We start from the raw sequence: 11059 nt of genomic DNA, 5'->3' as shown, positions 1-11059 counted from the left end.
CAAAATGCACCACATATGCATGGCTTCTTGGGAAATTTTTTCCACTGCCCAGGTCAGCCCCAAATATTGGTTGATGGGAAGGCAATTAGTCACCTCACCACCACTCCATCACACAGTAGCTTCAAGGCACGAAATCGTGTGTTGTAGCCTATGATTTTGGATATGGTTTTGCCTGATAACCCATCACTAAAAAGTCACCGCCACATCCCCTGTCAACCCCTCCAACAGTATATGAGTCGTCCATGGCTTGTCCCTTAGGCTTTTGTCACTTTTAAAATACTTGCTTGGAGAAAACTCAAGGAGAAATTTCAAACAGCTTTTCTGGCCTTTCTTCCTCGAATTTTTTTAAACCCTTGTAAGTAGAGTCCCAAACTTGATTTACATAAATTTCTCCTCTTTTGAATCTAGTTTCTATTGTTATATGTTTTGTGATTTCTCATGGAGTTTTGATTAGTGAAAAGTCTCTTTAAGCATACAAAGGTCATATTGGACGGTAATCTGGATAGTGTGTGATTATTTAATTTTTTTGATGATGTTCTTGAAAATATATTGGTCTGAGCTTTTTATGATTTAGTACTAACATATTAACATGCAGGTTGGATTTAAATTTGTTGCATATTGAGAGTTTTTACTAGAACGTTTTGCATGATATGGGAAAACAATTGTCATTTTTGGAAAGCTTAGGTCTTTTGTTATGAAAGCATGCTACAATGACTTTGATATTCATATATTTTGCTCTTATAAAGACTTTGATCTATGTGTTAGAATTTTATTTTGAAGATTTATAGTGTTGATCATAAATATATGAATTTGTATGCATGCAAAGGTCTGATTAGGTCTTGTATGTGAGGTTGATGGACGAATCTATGTTTTTATGCACTTTTATGCTTGTGATCTTAGGTTTGATGCTTAGATCTATTTTAGAACTTCAATGTTAAGCATATGAGATTATTTTGTAATGATTTACTTCATGGAAGTTTCAGATCTAATGGTTTGATAAAAAAAACTAATTCACATAGTACTCGATTTTGGAGAATAAGTGCATACCAATTGTGTTGAGTATGACTTTCTGACTTTTTGTGGTCTTGGTTGAATTATTCAAAGCATAATAGTCCTTATGAATATATTTAGAATATATTTATGAACTTTTGCAGTCCTTGGAGTTTATTGGAAAGGAAATAGTCTGATTTCATCAAAGAGTTATTTCATTTGGTGTTTTAGCATTTTCTTAGCATGAGGAGTTTATGCTATTTGTAAAATGTATGTTTTATGGTCTTCGCAAGATTTTAACACGTAGGATATGATTTTGTATGTTGCATGATTTGGCTTTAGCATGAAAGTTGGAGTTTGAAAGAATTGCAACAAAAATTAATTATTTTAGCCTTAGTGTGTTTCGGCTCATGCTTGTTTCTTGTAGTTTTGTTTTGATTTAAATTTTTCTAATTGAATATTTGGATTTAGGAAAAAATTTACATAAGGAATATAGATTTTGGTGAGTTTTGAGGTTAGGATGTGAATCTTCCCACAGGCAGGGGTAAAATGTTAATTTTAGTCTAAGTCAATAATTTTATTTATCGAAGTTAACAAGTAAGGAGCTTCTAACCTTAGAAATATCCACTTATAATTCTTGTTATTCATGCTTAATTTCATCACACTTAAATCACTGTAAGTTAGACTGTAACTTACTTTCAAGATATTGTGTATTGGTGGTAAGAAACCATCATTCATATTCATGATGCTTATTATAAATGCTATGTTATGGGATGCTATGATGTTATTTCTTGTACATACTTATATGTTACATGTTATGTCATGTAATGCATTGATTATCTGTTATGTGGTACGTCATGTCATTCAATGTTTATATGTTATACATTATGCTATGTCACGAATGTTTATCTGTTACACATTATGCTATGTGACAAAATGTTTATCTATTACACATTATAATATGTCACGAAAGGCTTAGCTATTACATGACACACCATGTAATAAAATGTTTATCTATTACACATTATAATATGTCACGTCATGTTAAGCTATATCATCTGTCATGTCACGTCATTGTCCCATGAGTACATTTGTCACAAAAATTAGTATTTTCTCAGTCAGTCATGCATGGGATACTTATCATGTAATCACTATGATTGTCTAAGTATCTCCATTGATAATTCACGTGAGGTACTTCTGGCGTAATCATTCTGATTATTTGAGTACCTAAACTAAAATGCTCGTGGCGTAATCATTTTGGTTGTCGGAATATTTTGATGAAAGCTATTACTACGTATTCTTGGCATAATCATTCTGATTGTTAGGGTATCTCATTTAAACTACTCATGGCATACTCATTCTGATTGTTTGAGTATCTCTGACAGAATACGTTGGATGAAATCATTCTAATTGTTCACTATTCCTTACGAAATAGCTGATGAAATCATTCTAATTGTCAGAGTTTATGTTCAGTTTCACGTTTAGTTCATTTAAGTTCCAGTTCAAGTTAAGTCCAGTTCATGTCCATTTTCACATTCAGTTCATGTTAAGTTCCAGTTCAAGTTAAGTTAAATTCATGTCAGTTATACTTCATATTTAATTAATTAGTTATTTATGAAGAAAATTTCAAGTTCATGTTCAATTCATTTTCAAGCTTAGTTTCAAGTCACTTACATGTTTTGGTTTCATATTTTGTTTCATGTTATGTTATTTCATGTTTAGTTCAAGTTCATGTCAGCTCAGTCTCAAGTTCACGTCAATTCAATTCGAGTTATAACAGAACATGTCATATTGTTTGTCAAGTCACATCACGTTTATTCATGTTCACGTCAGCATTCATGTTTTTACTATCATGCATGCATCTGTACACTGATAATTAAAGTTATTTGTTAACTTGTTGAGATTTGTAATCAAATCTCACTTGGTAGTCCCAATTACCATCTCTTCGAAATGATAGTTCATATGCCAAGATCAGGTGACGCGATCGATGGTTGATTGGAGGAGGTCGATTAGGCGACAAGACAATGATCCGGAGCATATAGCCTCGATGCTTCGTTCCATTAATAGTATGCTGGCTTCCTTGGTTGAGTTGTGTGAGCTACTCAAAGAACTAGTCTAGGATATTTTAGTAGTCTTTACATGTACTTAAGGATCGTTGTCTCCAGTACTTGTGATGTTACAAATGTTTGGACATACACTATAACTTTTAAACATACGTTATGTGGATTTTATGAAATATGTTTATGTTTTGGGATATATTATATCTGGTACATAATATTGCTCAAAGAAAAAAAAATTATTCACTCTGAATGTTGCATGTTGTTAAACGCATGCTAGGTGCATTGCATTTTTAATCTTCATGAGCGGAAGTAGGTAACCTTGTGCTGCATGTCTCGATACTTCAAAGTCTGTCAAATCCCAAGTATAATCTAGGGGCGTCATAGGTGGTATCAGAGTAATACGTCTCTAGGTTAAACCCACATGTCCCTAAGAATTGTATCAGAGTATAGGATTGAAATTTTAGTCTTTCTTTATGCTTGAATTTCCTAAGTATAATAGTTATTACATGTATTTGATACGAATACACATGTGTTCAGGAAGTAACACATGATGTATTGTAGAGTACCTAAGAACCCTGGTGGAAATAACAACAGGAAGATTGGAATCCTCCAATCGACAGAGAGCAATGATTAACTGAAGTTGTACATCTACTAATTGACATGCTTAGACATCAGTAACAGCAGTAAGTGCATGCACCTAGACCCAAAGTTAGGGGTTATTTGTACGAGAAGTCTCTAGTTCACAGATACCCGAGATTTTCTGGTAACGAAGGGCCCATGAGGGCGAAAAAGTGGATTATCGATCTTTAAATGACATATGAGATCTGCAAAGGCATGGAGGAGCAGAAGGTACTATATACTGGATACCTATTTCAAAAATAAGTTGGCATTTGGTGGGATACACGAAGGGCATTTGTTGATTAACAGCCCTTTGCGTCGCCACCACAGAGACGCCAGTGAGGAGGTTTTGGCCCTCCTCTTGATGCCAGCACATCATCCCCTTCTTTTATTTATTTATTTATTTAATCAACAAAATGACACTATCGGGCGGCATCCATTTGGGCTTCACGGCCCACCGCCTTATGCCACCACACATGCCAAGTTAGCAGTGAGGGCACTCCGGAAAAGCCTCACACTGCCCACTGCACACCCATACAGTGGTTCCTCTCCTCAACTCTTCATACCAAGACCTTTCTCCATAAATGGAAGAGGAAGCACACAGAGTTTTTTGAATTTTTCCACGAATAATATATATGCATCAATACATAAATGTCATGAGCATGTTTCGGTTTTTCCACATATATGCATCAATACATAAATCTCATGAGCATGTCAAACCAAAACAATAACATAAGCTTTTCTTTTGCAATTTCAAATTTAACAGGGATAAGTGTACGAGAAATATGACGTAAGAATATTAAATCTGCAATATATATTAATAAGATCATAGAATATCTGTAACCTGGTTTTGATACCACATGTTAAATATTTTAACATGAAACATTAATATTCGATTTTTTATTTTTTATTTTCTATGATCTACAACATTAAATATAAAAGTTAGAAAATGTACTCCCCTCCATTTCTGTTTGAAAGAGAATCTGATCTGAATATGAGAAAATGATCACTCTAACGACTTTACCTCTGAGTGTCTTCCAGTTGCTAAAGGTACAATTATATTATAAATGAGAACCTTTAACCCTCTTAGTGCTTAAATAGACTTCTGGTCATCATGAAATTTAGAGGTATTTGTATCCCACTATAACTCATTAAATAAAAGATATATTTGAACTAATATAAACTCATAGGGATATAGGTGCGTGGGACATTGAATTTTAATAAAACTCTAACAAAAGAACGCACATCCAAAGACTGTTGACAAATATGACCTGAGAGATAATACACGACAATTTCGCAAAGAAAACATCAATAGTCCTCAACCCAACCTAATCTGAGCAGATAAAGGATGGTATGGCCATGGAAAAATGACTTACACAATATTTTTCATAATATTTTACACAACTATATTTTAAATAAGAGGTATTTTTATAAAATACCTTATAAAAATATCAACATTTTACAAAAATATCATCATCTAACAACATTGTTGTGAGATATGTTATAAAAATGTGTTATATATATATATATATATATATATATATCATTAGTCATGGCCATGCCCAAGGCCAGTTGCCATCTTTAGACAGCGAAGAGGATTCGACCTAATGGACATGACTGAGGAGGTCAAAAATTTTGATATGGGAATGGTGCGAAGAAGATACCCCATTAGATTTGTCAGTCGTACTGTCGGTCATTATCCCAGTCCCGATTGAAAAGCCGAGTAGGCCAACTCTTAACTACTAGTTTCTGTTATCCTGAACCCTTGAACCGCTGGTTCTTATTGTTCGTCCCACAAAATTCAGAATGCAAGCCTCTTTATATATATATATATATATATATATATATTATATATGTATTATATATTATATATATATGTAGATGTGTGCATTTTAGTTGGAAAAATGCTAACTGTACTTAATAAAAACCTACAAAAACTTACTTCTGCATGTGTCAATCATTGATATGCTAAAAATTATAAAATTTATAGTAACCACTTAAAATATGTCATCTAACAAGTGTGAATATGGATGGCAAAATTTATAATAAAGAAAAGAATTTTTCATAAAAATAATAATTAGTGTCTTCATAAATATCCAAGGGTTGGGTTGATGTCTCCATTCTCACACACATATACAACTCCTTGAACAACCATCTATTAGAGAGAGAACCATATATATGAGATCAACTAATTCATCAATTGGGAGAACTTGGAAGGAAATGATGGCTAGTTGGTTTCGCCGAGCCTCTAATTCATCACAAGTGGGAATCATTATGGGTCTTCTGCCTTCCATAATCACCTGGCGCCTTTGGGGTCGACGATGTACAGCTCACATGGAGGGACGTTTAGACCCTTTCCAAACAGTTTGGGAGTCGATCAAGAGTTGGATTAGTTTATTGAGCCAAGGCACTCAAAGGGTGACTATACTTTCACTTATAGACATGGCCATTTTTACTTCACTGCAGATTCCAACGTTACCTTTACAACGGCATAAGCTCAAGGTTGAAGCATGGAGCAAACTTGCACAGGGTTGGTATAAATTGAATTACGACGGTAGCAGCTTGAGCAATCCAGGATTGTCAAGAGCAAGTGGTATTATCAAAGATGCTTATGGTAATGTGGTCTGCACTTTTGCTTCTCATCTTGGTAATGGATCGAATAATAGAGCAAAGCTTTTAGCTCTTTTGCTGGGACTTAGATGCTGCAAACAATTGGGAGTTGGCTTAATGGAAATTGAAATGTACTCTCATGTTGTGATCTCTTGGCTGCAGCGAAGGAGATGTGAAATTTGGTATCTAGAAGACTTTTGGGAGGAGTTGATCTCGCTCATTAATTCAATGGTTTGTATGGTGAGGCATGTGTACAGGGAAGGGAATGCGGTTGCAGATTGGCTAGCAAAGAAAGGTACGGAAGGTGATAGCCTCGAATGGTCTCAACTATGGGGCTTGCCTAGACAACTTTGTGGCCTTATTCGACTTGACAAAGCTGGTCTTCCTTCTCGAAGTATGTGTTAACTGTTGGGGTGTCATTGTTTTTTCTCTGTTTTGGTCAATTTTGGTTTGTTTTGGACTTGGTTGTTTTTGATTTGGGAATTGTTTGTAACGGTATTCTTCCGCTGAAAGTGGGGATTTTTTTTAATAAACAGGACTCTGTCCACTGCTTTAAAAGAAAAAAACTAATTACACTGAATGGTTTTATTTTATTTTTTTTCAACAAAAATAAGAGTATTAAGAGTTAAAATTCTCCATACCTCACAAGCACAAACGCTAATGAAAAGTAAGCTAAAAGGAAAGATAAACCATGGGGGGCAAAAAGCAAATGAAAGATAAGATCAAAAGTTGCATTCCACTCCCCACTAGTCCACCCCACTTGTTTGGCCAAAAGTTGTCTCCCAATTATCTGCTATCCTCCAGTGGCCTCCACCGGGTCGGAAAGAGAGCTAGCTCCTCCTTTCATCCCCCACAAGCCTACCTCCAACCTTATTGCAGTCTGTTGTTTTTGTTTTTCACATATTTTCTTGCTTTTTTTAAGTTAATAATAAGCGATTCTAGGTAAAGGATCTCTTCATGTTCGGGCTCTTGATTCATAGTCATATGGCTATATAATTAACTATTTATGTGAAATAAAACGGAGTGGGACTAGACATGCATGCACCATTTTCATCATATTCTTTTTATAGTCATATGGACCTCGTTTTGCATTTTAAAAACTCTGAAGGCTGGTTTTTAATTAAGTATTTATATTTTCAATTTAACATGAAATTTTACTAAAAACGAGTCATTTAGACTTTTTTTTCATCAGTCATAATTTATTTTAGCCATTCCTGATGCCTTAATTAGGATTAGTAGTTTCGAAAAGGAAATGATAGGATTACTATCTTCTTACTACTCATTTACTATTCTTTTTGTATTTGACTTTTTTTTTAATTTTTCTTAATGATTAAGGATATTAAAAAAAATACTTAAAAATGATAAAAAAATAAATAAATACACCATAAATAATAAATGAATAGTAAATAAGTGGTAACTCTATCACTACCCTTTGAAAAATTCTTTTTATATGGTGTTAGTTTATTAAATCTTCAGTGGGCCCATTGTTGGGATAAAATGTAAAAGGCCCATGGGTATTAGCCCAATCCATTGGCGTATAAATAGCCCACCAGTAGAAAAGGAAGAAACAAAGAAATAAGAGAGGAGATGCCGTGCACGTGGCGAATGAATTAAGTTGATGGCATGGCATGCAAAAGGTGAAAGAGACAAAGAAAAAAAGTTCCTGCTGCTAAAATGGTAGAATGAGACGTAAAGCGAAGCAGAAGGAGATAGATAAAAGGGAATGGACCATCTCTATCCCGGGATTTTCAGACTCTCAACTTAAAACTTCTACACAAACAGCATCTTCTTCAAGCTCTACTCAATCTCCATTTTCCACAATTGTACTGATCGGAAAGTGGTCCATGAATTATTGTGAGAGAAATGATTTGTAAAAATTTTAAATAGATAAGTTTTGTACAAGTCTTTGTAAAAAAATAGACTCCACCAAAAAGAAGAGCAAAAAAAAAGAAAAATATTCTTTATTACTAGACCCACTTTTTTATAAAGAGTTTGTATCGAGTTTGTCTATTTGAGACTTATACTTGACATTACTCTTATTATAAAATTATCGTATATAGTGGATTTTGCCCTCAAGAGAATCGGAGACGTAGGCCTTATTTCCAAACCACAAACATGTCGATGTCTTTCTTTTTATTTAAAATTTATGTACTTTATTTACTGTTTAAACCGTGTATGAATGTTCAAGCATCACACCACCATCCAAGCACCACCGTGAGCCATTCAACAGTACCATTAGCTTCCGACCTTGACCAAAAATTCAATCAATGGTTGGCAGTGATTGTATGATACGAGATTTACCAATCTCCAAATAGAAAGATCGTAGGCTCACAGAGGTCGTCACCATAAAAGTAGATAAGCCTCCCTGTTATTTCTCTCTTTCATCTAGATTTGAATTTCATTAAGATTATCTGCAACTATAAAACAAGGTGTGCACAGTGTGTGACTAACAAGGAGCTCCCGTCCGCCACACTAGAGCAAACAAGCGGTGACAACAAAAGCTTTCCCCCTGTCCCTCACCGCTAGGCACACAAAAGCTAGCAAGAAGGAACCCACCAACAGTAATTAATTTATACAATTACTATATAAAATAATATATTATATATATAACTTTTTAAAATATATATACATTCAGTCGGTCTCTGTCCGGTCCGATCCAAAAAAATCACATCCCGAAACCAACCAATAAGACTATTGATCCGATCCGGTTGGTCCTCTCACAACCCTACAAGTAAGTGTTGCTCACCATTGCATTGAAAGGAAAAGTGTCGACTCAAGTCCACCCTCACTACTATGTACAAGCAGGGGCGACAGGACACTTCTCGCTTGTCCCTCACCACTAGACACACCAAAATTTGGTAGGATAAATCCATTTACTGCTCACTACGGGCGAGATCAAACTCCCTCACTAGAATAGGAACCAATGCACATTGTACATGTTGCATCGTGTATAACACCACCATATACCTAAGGACTTCAATGGAGAAATGGCGGGCCCACCAACATAGGCTCACATATTCCATGGGCAAGCACCAAGTTTTAACCCATAGGGTTGTCAATGGTAGGCATGTTGCTTGTCACCCACCATAATGGTGGATAAACTTATGCTCCCTCAGAGAGCCTCCCATGGCAAGCGATGGGTCTACCGTGTTCATGAACCGGGAGTCCTTTGAGAAGGAATGCTCTATGAAAATTCACATAGCTTCCCTCAAAGGCAAGGTGGCCAAGCACAAAACTGGCCATCGTATCTTACTCTAGGCAAGCTTGAATGCTTGCCCACCTAGTCACAAGTGGTGAGCAACATCTTGCCAACAACAAGTAGAACTCGTATGCACGACGAGCTCCCTTTAACCTGGGTTAAGATCACCTGCATAACGAGTTCACCTCTTCGGGTCGAGCCTACAACATCGCAGCTCACACACATCTTGTAGGTAACCATCCTGCCATTGATGGCCCAAGGTTAATCCCACTTTTAACTACATTGCCACCTCACGCCTATGACATACCAAGCTCTCCCACCTCGCCATCACAGACACTCATTTTAGGCATCTCGCCTTATGACATATAGAACATATCACCTTGTAAATGATTAGGAGAACAACCCACTAGACAAATTAAGCCTCTGATGAGTAGGAGTATGGATAGAATTTATTTTTTACTGTAATCATACAATCTCAATCTGTTGTCGTCGGCTTGGGGGGTGGGGCTCCTCAAGAGTTAATGTTGAGTGGCGGAGGATCTGAGCCTATACTCCGCTGGAAGAGAAGCTGGAATGCCTTAGGCTAAATCCTCTTCTTTGGTCTCCCATGGCCGTATGAGTCACCATGTAGCTGAGGAGTTGTCTCGCTCTTTGCTGTGAGCAAGTAGGAAATGTTTAATATAACGCTGGAAAAATTAAACAATTTAATATAACTCATCTTCAAGTACGAGTGCGAATTTTGAAAACCTGGGTTGGTTTGCCAAGCAAGCAATACGTTACTTGCTTGGCATTCCATTTGGTGGTGGAGGAGAGCGGCGAGGTTTCCAAGGTATTGCTCGTTTGGCATTCCTTTGTTGGAGATGGCATCTTAGGAGTGATGTCGGGGAGTCCAAAGACTAAACTCGCTCTCCACTAGGGGAGGGTCAGGATGCCTCAGGCTAAGCCCGCCCTTTTAGTCCCCTGAGAAGGTAGTTTACGGGGGCAGGGTAAGTTGTCGGCCAGCCAAGAGGCTAGACCTGCTCTCCCACGTGAGGGAGGTTGGGCTGCCTGGCCACCTATTAACCCTCATGGGTAGGTAAGTTGCCTGGAAGTTTAGGATTGGACCCGCTCCTGCCCGCATTACAGAGAAGGTAAGTGTTGGGTTAGACTGGTACTGATCCTACTATTTCTTGTGGTGAAGGTCAAGGTAAGTTTCCGGGCAGCCGAGGGGCTGGACCCTCCATTGAGGGAGGGATAAGATGGCCTTAAGGCCCGTCAGTTTTCAGTACGAGATCCCCGATCTTGAATGCCCTTGCATGTACCCGTTTGTTGAAACATTGTTAGCTTTTGGGGTAACGCTCAGGTGGTGTTGCATGATCTTTGGGTCGATTCCAAGTGTGTCCTCGTGACTCCAGGCGAAAACATCCTAGTGTTTCGTGAGGAGCTACTACATGGCGCGCCTCATTCCGAGTGTCATCCCACTACCAATCCTGGTCGTGGCTTCCAGGTAGCTTGAGTACAAGGGGATCAACTCCAAATGCTCATTCAGCTCCACCTTCCTAAGCACATGTTCATCTCGAATCTCTCTAGCTGTTGTGGTATG

This window comes from Juglans microcarpa x Juglans regia, chromosome 1D, assembly GCF_004785595.1.
Source record: "Juglans microcarpa x Juglans regia isolate MS1-56 chromosome 1D, Jm3101_v1.0, whole genome shotgun sequence".
In the NCBI taxonomy this organism is placed as follows: domain Eukaryota; kingdom Viridiplantae; phylum Streptophyta; class Magnoliopsida; order Fagales; family Juglandaceae; genus Juglans; species Juglans microcarpa x Juglans regia.
Note: the sequence above shows the minus strand (reverse complement) of the source record.